Genomic DNA, 10,000 nt, shown 5'->3' on the forward strand with positions numbered 1-10,000 from the left:
ATGGCGGGGTGGAGGAACAGAAGCCTCCAGCAGCTGATGGCGGGGTGCAGGAGCAGCAGCCAGCCTCCAGCAGCTGGTGGCGGGGTGGAGGAGCAGAAGCCAGCCTCCAGCAGCTGATGGCGGGGTGCAGGAGCAGAAGCCAGCCTCCAGCTGGTGATGGCGGGGTGAAGGAGCTGCAGCCAGCCTCCAGCAGCCAGCCTCCAGCTGGTGATGGCGGGGCGGAGGAGCAGGCAGCCTCCATCAGCTGATGGCGGGGTGTAGGAGCAGCAGCCAGCCTCCAGCTGGTGATGGCGGGGAGGAGGAGCAGCAGCAGCCAGCCTCCAGCAGCCAGCCAGCCTCCAGCAGCTGATGGCGGTGTGTGGGAGCAGCAGCCAGCCTCCAGCGGCCAGCCAGCCTCCAGCAGCAGATGGCGGGGTGGAGGAGCTGCAGCCAGCGTCCATCAGCTGATGGCGGGGTGGAGGAGCAGCAGGCAGCCTCCAGCTGGTGATGGCGGGGTGGAGGAGCTGCAGCCAGCGTCCAGCAGCTGATGGTGGGGTGGAGGAGCTGCAGCCAGCGTCCAGCAGCTGATGGTGGGGTGGAGGAGCTGCAGCCAGCGTCCAGCAGCTGATGGTTGGGTGGAGGAGCAGCAGCCAGCCTCCAGCAGCTGATGGCGGGGTGGAGGAGCTGCAGCCAGCCTCCAGCAGCCAGCCTCCAGCTAGTGATGGCGGGGTGGAGAAGCAGGCAGCCTCCATCAGCTGATGGCGGGGTGGAGGAGCAGAAGCCAGCCTCCAGCTGGTGATGGCGGGGTGCAGGAGCTGCAGGCAGCCTCCAGCAGCTGATGGCGGGGTGCAGGAGCTGCAGCCAGCGTCCAGCAGCTGATGGTGGGGTGGAGGAGCTGCAGCCAGCCTCCAGCAGCCAGCCTCCAGCTAGTGATGGCGGGGTGGAGAAGCAGGCAGCCTCCATCAGCTGATGGCGGGGTGTAGGAGCAGAAGCCAGCCTCCAGCTGGTGATGGCGGGGTGCAGGAGCTGCAGGCAGCCTCCAGCAGCTGATGGCGGGGTGCAGGAGCTGCAGGCAGCCTCCAGCAGCTGATGGCGGGGTGGAGGAGCTGCAGCCAGCGTCCAGCAGCTGATGGTGGGGTGGAGGAGCTGCAGCCAGCGTCCAGCAGCTGATGGTTGGGTGGAGGAGCAGCAGCCAGCCTCCAGCAGCTGATGGCGGGGTGCAGGAGCAGCAGCCAGCCTCCAGCAGCTGATGGCGGGGTGGAGGAGCTGCAGCCAGCCTCCAGCAGCCAGCCTCCAGCTAGTGATGGCGGGGTGGAGAAGCAGGCAGCCTCCATCAGCTGATGGCGGGGTGGAGGAGCAGAAGCCAGCCTCCAGCAGCTGATGGCGGGGTGCAGGAGCTGCAGCCAGCGTCCAGCAGCTGATGGTGGGGTGGAGGAGCTGCAGCCAGCCTCCAGCAGCCAGCCTCCAGCAGCTGATGGCGGGGTGCAGGAGCAGCAGCCAGCCTCCAGCAGCTGATGGCGGGGTGGAGGAGCAGCAGCCAGCCTCCAGCAGCCAGCCTCCAGCTGCTGATGGCGGGGTGGAGGAACAGAAGCCTCCAGCAGCTGATGGCAGGGTGCAGGAGCAGCAGCCAGCCTCCAGCTGGTGATGGCGGGGTGGAGGAGCTGAAACCTGGGTCGGACCTGGTCTGCAGCAGGGCCCATTACCACTCAGAAGCTGATGGCAGTGTGTGTTTAGGTCCCTGCGGGGTGGATGAGCTGAAACCTGGGTCAGACTTGGTGTGCAGCAGGGCTCAGCACCCTCCAGAAGCCGATGACAGTGTGTCTTTAACTCCCTGCCTGGTGGGAGAGCTGAAAGCTGGGTCGGACCTGGTCTTTAGCAGAGCTCAGCAGCCTCCAGAAGCTGATGGCAGTGTGTGTTTCATCCCCTGCGGGGTGGGAGAGCTGAAACGTGGGTCGGACCTGGTCTGCAGCAGGGCCCATCACCATCCAGAAGCTGACGGCGGTGTGTGTTTAAGTCCCTGCGGGGTGGGAGAGCCATAACCTGGGTCGGACCTGGTCTGCAGCAGAGCTCAGCAGCCTCCAGAACCTGATGGCAGTGTGTCTTTAATCCACTGCGGGGTGCAGGAGCTGAAACCTGGGTCGGACCTGGTCTGCAGCAGGGCTCAGCAGCCAGCAGAAGGTGATGGCAGTGTGTGTTTAGTTCCCTGCGGGGTGCAGGAGCTGAAACCTGGGTCGGACCTGGTCTGCAGCAGAGCTCAGCAGCCAGCAGAAGCTGATGGCAGTGTGTGTTTAATTCCCTGCCTGGTGGGAGAGCTGTAACCCGGGTCGGACTTGGTCTGCAGCAGGGCCCATCACCATCCAGAAGCTGATGGCAGTGTGTCTTTAATTCCCTGCGGGGTGGAGGAGCAGAAACCTGGGTCGGACCTGGTCTATAGCAGAGCTCAGCAGCCTCCAGCAGCTGATGGCAGTGTGTGTTTAAGTCCCTGCCTGGTGTGAGAGCTGAAACCTGGGTCGGACCTGGTCTATAGCAGAGCTCAGCAGCCTCCAGCAGCTGATGGCTGCGTGTGTTTAAGTCCCTGCGGGGTGCAGGAGCTGAAACCTGGGTCGGACCTGGTCTATGGCAGAGCTCAGCAGCCTCCAGAAGCTGATGGCAGCGTGCCTCTAAGTCCCTGCCTGGTGGGAGAGCTGAAACCTGGGTCGGACCTGGTCTATAGCAGAGCTCAGCAGCCTCCAGCAGCTGATGGCTGCGTGTGTTTAAGTCCCTGCGGGGTGCAGGAGCTGAAACCTGGGTCGGACCTGGTCTATGGCAGAGCTCAGCAGCCTCCAGAAGCTGATGGCAGCGTGCCTCTAAGTCCCTGCCTGGTGGGAGAGCTGAAACCTGGGTCTGACATGGTCTGCAGCAGGGCTCGGCAGCCTCCAGAAGCTGATGGCAGTGTGTGTTTAAGTCCCTGCCTGGTAGGAGAGCTGAAACCTGGGTCGGACCTGGTCTATAGAAGAGCTCAGCAGCCTCCAGCAGCTGATTGCAGTGTGTGTTTAAGTCCCTGCCTGGTGGGAGAGCTGATATCCGGGTCGGACCTGGTCCACAGCAGGGCCCATCACCCTCCAGAAGCTGGTGGCAGTGTGTGTTTAAGTCCCTGCGGGGTGCAGGAGCTGAAAGCTGGGTCGGACCTGGTCTGCAGCAGAGCTCAGCAGCCTCCAGTTGCTGATGGCAGTGTGTGTTTAAGTCCCTGCCTGGTGGGAGAGCTGAAACCTGGGTCGGACCTGGTCTATAGCAGAGCTCAGCAGCCTCCAGCTGCTGATGGCGTGGTGGAGGAGCAGCAGCAGCAGCAGCCAGCCTCCAGCAGCCAGCCAGCCCCCAGCAGCTGATGGCGGGGTGGAGGAGCGGAAGCCAGCCTCCAGCAGCTTATGGCGGGGTGGAGGAGCTGAAACCTGGGTCGGACCTGGTCTATAGTAGAGCTCCGCAGCCTCCAGACGCTGATGGCGGTGTGTCTTTAAGACCCTGCCTGGTGGGAGAGCTGAAACCTGGGTCGGACCTGGTCTGTAACAGAGCTCAGCAGCCTCCAGAAGCTGATGGCAGTGTGTGTTTAGTTCCCTGCGGGGTGGAGGAGCAGAAACCTGGGTCGCACCTGGTCTATAGAAGAGCTCAGCAGCCTCCAGAAGCTGATATCAGTGTGTGTTTAAGTCCCTGCGGGGTGGGAGAGCTGAGACCTGGGTCGGACCTGGTCTGCAGCAGGGCTCAGCAGCCTCCAGAAGCTGACGGCAGTGTGTGTTTAAGTCCCTGCCTGGTGTGAGAGCTGAAACCTGGGTCGGACCTGGTCTATAGCAGAGCTCAGCAGCCTCCAGCAGCTGATGGCTGCGTGTGTTTAAGTCCCTGCGGGGTGCAGGAGCTGAAACCTGGGTCGGACCTGGTCTATGGCAGAGCTCAGCAGCCTCCAGCAGCTGATGGCAGTGTGTGTTTAAGTCCCTGCCTGGTGGGAGAGCTGAAACCTGGGTCGGACCTGGTCTATAGCAGAGCTCAGCAGCCTCCAGCAGCTGATGGCAGTGTGTGTTTGATCCCCTGCGGGGTGGGAGAGCTGAAACTTGGGTCGGACCTGGTCTGCATCAGGGCTCAGCAGCCTCCAGAATCCGATGGCAGTGTGGGTTTAAGTCCATGCGGGGTGCAGGAGCAGAAACCTGGGTCGGACCTGGTCTATAGCAGGCCTCAGCAGCATCGAGAAGCTGATGGCAGTGTGTCTTTAATTCCCTGCGGGGTGGGAGAGCTGTAACCTGGGTCGGACCTGGCCTGCAGCGGAGCTCAGCAGCCTCCAGAAGCTGATGGCAGTGTGTCTTTAATTCCCTGCGGGGTTGAGGAGCAGAAACCTGGGTCGGACCTGGTCTGCAGCAGGGCCCATCACCATCCAGAAGCTGATGGCTGTGTGTGTTTAAGTCCCAGGGGGGTGGGAGAGCCATAACCTGGGTCGGACCTGGTCTGCAGCAGGGCTCAGCAGCCTCCAGTTGCAGATGGCAGTGTGTGTTTAGTTCCCTGCGGGGTGCAGGAGCTGAAACCTGGGTCGGACCTGGTCTATAGCAGAGCTCAGCAGCCTCCAGAAGCTGATGGCAGTGTGTCTTCAATTCCCTGCGGGGTGCAGGAGCTGATACCTGGGTCGGACCTGGTCTGCAGCAGGGCCCATCACCATCCAGACGCTGATGGCAGTGTGTGTTTAAGTCCTAGTGGGCTGCAGGAGCTGAAACCTGGGTCGGACCTGCTCTATAGTAGAGCTCAGCAGCCTCCAGAAGCTGATGGCAGTGTGTCTTTAAGTCCCTGCGGGGTGGGATAGCTGAAACCTGGGTCGGACCTGGTCTGCAGCAGGGCCCATCACCCTCCAGAAGCTGTTGGCAGTGTGTCTTCCATTCCTAGTGGGGCAGGGGAGCAAAGACCTGGGCAGAGGAGCGCCTGTCTGCATCCGATCCGGCCCCTCAGCAGCCCGCCGTGAGCCTTAGAGAACCCCCCCCCCCCCCCCCCCAGCGGGCTCCAGGAACCGGGCCCTGCGTCGGACCCAGCTCAGGCAGGCCCTCCCTCGGGCCCTGCAGCAGGTGGCCCCGTCTATGCAGTCGAAAACCCCGCGAAAATCGGTGTAGAAACGCCCGAGAGGCGTGGTGCGGTTCCCCCGGCCGGTACCGGGTCCGGACCGGTCCGGAAGTCCACCCAGAACACTGCCTGGGGCTTCTGGGCGGCTCCCCAGGCGCAGGCAGTCGAAAACCGCGTGAAAATCGGTTCAGAATTGACAAAACGGCGACCTCGTCGCTCCAAAAACTAAGTCCAAACTAAGCCTTTCGCTTATCGCTTAACGCTTAAGGCGGTCGGCCTTATGGCCAGTAAATGAAAAGTGCCTGCGCCCCTGGAGGTTTTGGAAGGTGCGAGCGATGACCATGCTCGGGTTAGTAGGTGAGGCCATCGGAAAACCAGCGTGAGTTGGCGGGTTTGGGTGGCAATCTATTCCAGGCAGAGTCGACTATCTCTGGGCATCAATTTTGGGATTTTTCCGGCTCTGGTTCTGGGAGAAACGCAGGGGCAAAGTGCACGAGCCGCGGCCGATTTTGGTGGCCTGTCCCTGGGCACAAAGTCTGAGGAGTGTGGGCCTGGTTCTCCGAAAAATACCAGTCTGCTGGAGCTCACTCCCATGGCTCCAGGGGGCACGGCACACCCCCCGGTAGCCGACCAAAGTGCTCTACTCGGGCCAGACTCGGACCCACGACCCGGGGTGAGAACCACAACTACTGGTCATCCTTTTGACCTCCAGGGGGCGCGGCAGAGCCTCCCCAGTCCGACGCAAGTGCCCCACTTGGGCCATACTCAGACCCACGGCCCGGGGCGAGAACCACAACTACTGGTCATCCTTTAGACCTCCAGGGGGCCCGGCACAGCCTCCCTAGACCGACACAAGTGCTCCACTTGGGCTGTACTCTGACCCAAGTCCCGGTGCGAGAACCACAACTACTGGTCATCCTTTAGACCTCCAGGGGGCCCGGCACAGCCTCCCTAGGCCGACACAAGTGCTCCACTTGGGCTATACTCTGACCCAAGTCCCGGGGCGAGAACCACAACTACTGGTCATCCTTTTGACCTCATGGTCATCCTTTAGATCTCCAGGGGGCCCGGCACAGCCTCCCTAGGCCGACACAAGTGCTCCACTTGGGCTATACTCTGACCCAAGTCCCGGGGCGAGAACCACAACTACTGGTCATCCTTTAGACCTCCAGGGGGCACGGCACACCCCCCGGTAGCCGACCAAAGTGCTCTACTCGGGCCAGACTCGGACCCACGACCCGGGGTGAGAACCACAACTACTGGTCATCCTTTAGACCTCCAGGGGGCCCGGCACAGCCTCCCTAGTCCGACACAAGTGCTCCACTTGGGCTATACTCTGACCCAAGTCCCGGGGCGAGAACCACAACTACTGGTCATCCTTTAGACCTCCAGGGGGACCGGCACAGCCTCCCTAGACCGACACAAGTGCACCACTTGGGCCATACTCTGACCCAAGTCCCGGGGCGAGAACCACAACTACTGGTCATCCTTTTGACCTCATGGTCATCCTTTAGACCTCAAGGGGGCACGGCAGAGCCTCCCTAGTCCGACACAAGTGTCCCACTTGGGCTATACTATGACCCAAGTCCCGGGGCGAGAACCACAACTACTGGTCATCCTTTAGACCTCAAGGGGGCACGGCAGAGCCTCCCTAGTCCGACACAAGTGTCCCACTTGGGCCATACTCAGACCCACGGCCCGGGGCGAGAACCACAACTACTGGTCATCCTTTAGACCTCCAGGGGGCCCGGCACAGCCTCCCTAGTCCGACGCAAGTGCTCCACTTGGGCTGTACTCTGACCCAAGTCCCGGGGCGAGAACCACAACTAATGGTCATCCTTTAGACCTCCAGGGGGCACGGCACAGCCTCCCTAGTCCGACACAAGTGCTCCACTTGGGCTATACTCTGACCCAAGTCCCGGGGCGAGAACCACAACTACTGGTCATCCTTTAGACCTCCAGGGGGCACGGCAGAGCCTCCCTAGTCCGACACAAGTGTCCCACTTGGGCTATTCTCTGACCCAAGTCCCGGGGCGAGAACCACAACTACTGGTCATCCTTTAGACCTCCAGGGGGCACGACACAGCCTCCCTAGTCCGACCCAAGTGCTCCACTTGGGCTATACTATGACCCAAGTCCCGGGGCGAGAACCACAACTACTGGTCATCCTTTAGACCTCCAGGGGGCACGGCACAGCCTCCCTAGTCCGACACAAGTGCTCCACTTGGGCTATACTCTGACCCAAGTCCCGGGGCGAGAACCACAACTACTGGTCATCCTTTAGACCTCCAGGGGGCACGGCACAGCCTCCCTAGTCCGACACAAGTGCTCCACTTGGGCTATACTCTGACCCAAGTCCCGGGGCGAGAACCACAACTACTGGTCATCCTTTTGACCTCATGGTCATCCTTTAGACCTCCAGGGGGCCCGGCACAGCCTCCCTAGGCCGACACAAGTGCTCCACTTGGGCTATACTCTGACCCAAGTCCCGGGGCGAGAACCACAACTACTGGTCATCCTTTAGACCTCCAGGGGGCACGGCACAGCCTCCCTAGTCCGACACAAGTGCTCCACTTGGGCTATACTCTGACCCAAGTCCCGGGGCGAGAACCACAACTACTGGTCATCCTTTTGACCTCATGGTCATCCTTTAGACCTCCAGGGGGCCCGGCACAGCCTCCCTAGACCGACACAAGTGCTCCACTTGGGCTGTACTCTGACCCAAGTCCCGGTGCGAGAACCACAACTACTGGTCATCCTTTAGACCTCCAGGGGGCCCGGCACAGCCTCCCTAGGCCGACACAAGTGCTCCACTTGGGCTATACTCTGACCCAAGTCCCGGGGCGAGAACCACAACTACTGGTCATCCTTTTGACCTCATGGTCATCCTTTAGATCTCCAGGGGGCCCGGCACAGCCTCCCTAGGCCGACACAAGTGCTCCACTTGGGCTATACTCTGACCCAAGTCCCGGGGCGAGAACCACAACTACTGGTCATCCTTTAGACCTCCAGGGGGCACGGCACACCCCCCGGTAGCCGACCAAAGTGCTCTACTCGGGCCAGACTCGGACCCACGACCCGGGGTGAGAACCACAACTACTGGTCATCCTTTAGACCTCCAGGGGGCCCGGCACAGCCTCCCTAGTCCGACACAAGTGCTCCACTTGGGCTATACTCTGACCCAAGTCCCGGGGCGAGAACCACAACTACTGGTCATCCTTTAGACCTCCAGGGGGACCGGCACAGCCTCCCTAGACCGACACAAGTGCACCACTTGGGCCATACTCTGACCCAAGTCCCGGGGCGAGAACCACAACTACTGGTCATCCTTTTGACCTCATGGTCATCCTTTAGACCTCAAGGGGGCACGGCAGAGCCTCCCTAGTCCGACACAAGTGTCCCACTTGGGCTATACTATGACCCAAGTCCCGGGGCGAGAACCACAACTACTGGTCATCCTTTAGACCTCAAGGGGGCACGGCAGAGCCTCCCTAGTCCGACACAAGTGTCCCACTTGGGCCATACTCAGACCCACGGCCCGGGGCGAGAACCACAACTACTGGTCATCCTTTAGACCTCCAGGGGGCCCGGCACAGCCTCCCTAGTCCGACGCAAGTGCTCCACTTGGGCTGTACTCTGACCCAAGTCCCGGGGCGAGAACCACAACTAATGGTCATCCTTTAGACCTCAAGGGGGCACGGCAGAGCCTCCCTAGTCCGACACAAGTGTCCCACTTGGGCCATACTCAGACCCACGGCCCGGGGCGAGAACCACAACTACTGGTCATCCTTTAGACCTCCAGGGGGCCCGGCACAGCCTCCCTAGTCCGACGCAAGTGCTCCACTTGGGCTGTACTCTGACCCAAGTCCCGGGGCGAGAACCACAACTAATGGTCATCCTTTAGACCTCCAGGGGGCACGGCACAGCCTCCCTAGTCCGACACAAGTGCTCCACTTGGGCTATACTCTGACCCAAGTCCCGGGGCGAGAACCACAACTACTGGTCATCCTTTAGACCTCCAGGGGGCACGGCAGAGCCTCCCTAGTCCGACACAAGTGTCCCACTTGGGCTATTCTCTGACCCAAGTCCCGGGGCGAGAACCACAACTACTGGTCATCCTTTAGACCTCCAGGGGGCACGACACAGCCTCCCTAGTCCGACCCAAGTGCTCCACTTGGGCTATACTATGACCCAAGTCCCGGGGCGAGAACCACAACTACTGGTCATCCTTTAGACCTCCAGGGGGCACGGCACAGCCTCCCTAGTCCGACACAAGTGCTCCACTTGGGCTATACTCTGACCCAAGTCCCGGGGCGAGAACCACAACTACTGGTCATCCTTTTGACCTCATGGTCATCCTTTAGACCTCCAGGGGGCCCGGCACAGCCTCCCTAGGCCGACACAAGTGCTCCACTTGGGCTATACTCTGACCCAAGTCCCGGGGCGAGAACCACAACTACTGGTCATCCTTTAGACCTCCAGGGGGCACGGCACAGCCTCCCTAGTCCGACACAAGTGCTCCACTTGGGCTATACTCTGACCCAAGTCCCGGGGCGAGAACCACAACTACTGGTCATCCTTTTGACCTCATGGTCATCCTTTAGACCTCCAGGGGGCCCGGCACAGCCTCCCTAGACCGACACAAGTGCTCCACTTGGGCTGTACTCTGACCCAAGTCCCGGTGCGAGAACCACAACTACTGGTCATCCTTTAGACCTCCAGGGGGCCCGGCACAGCCTCCCTAGGCCGACACAAGTGCTCCACTTGGGCTATACTCTGACCCAAGTCCCGGGGCGAGAACCACAACTACTGGTCATCCTTTTGACCTCATGGTCATCCTTTAGATCTCCAGGGGGCCCGGCACAGCCTCCCTAGGCCGACACAAGTGCTCCACTTGGGCTATACTCTGACCCAAGTCCCGGGGCGAGAACCACAACTACTGGTCATCCTTTAG

This window comes from Nothobranchius furzeri, unplaced genomic scaffold (genome assembly GCF_043380555.1).
Source record: "Nothobranchius furzeri strain GRZ-AD unplaced genomic scaffold, NfurGRZ-RIMD1 Scf075, whole genome shotgun sequence".
In the NCBI taxonomy this organism is placed as follows: domain Eukaryota; kingdom Metazoa; phylum Chordata; class Actinopteri; order Cyprinodontiformes; family Nothobranchiidae; genus Nothobranchius; species Nothobranchius furzeri.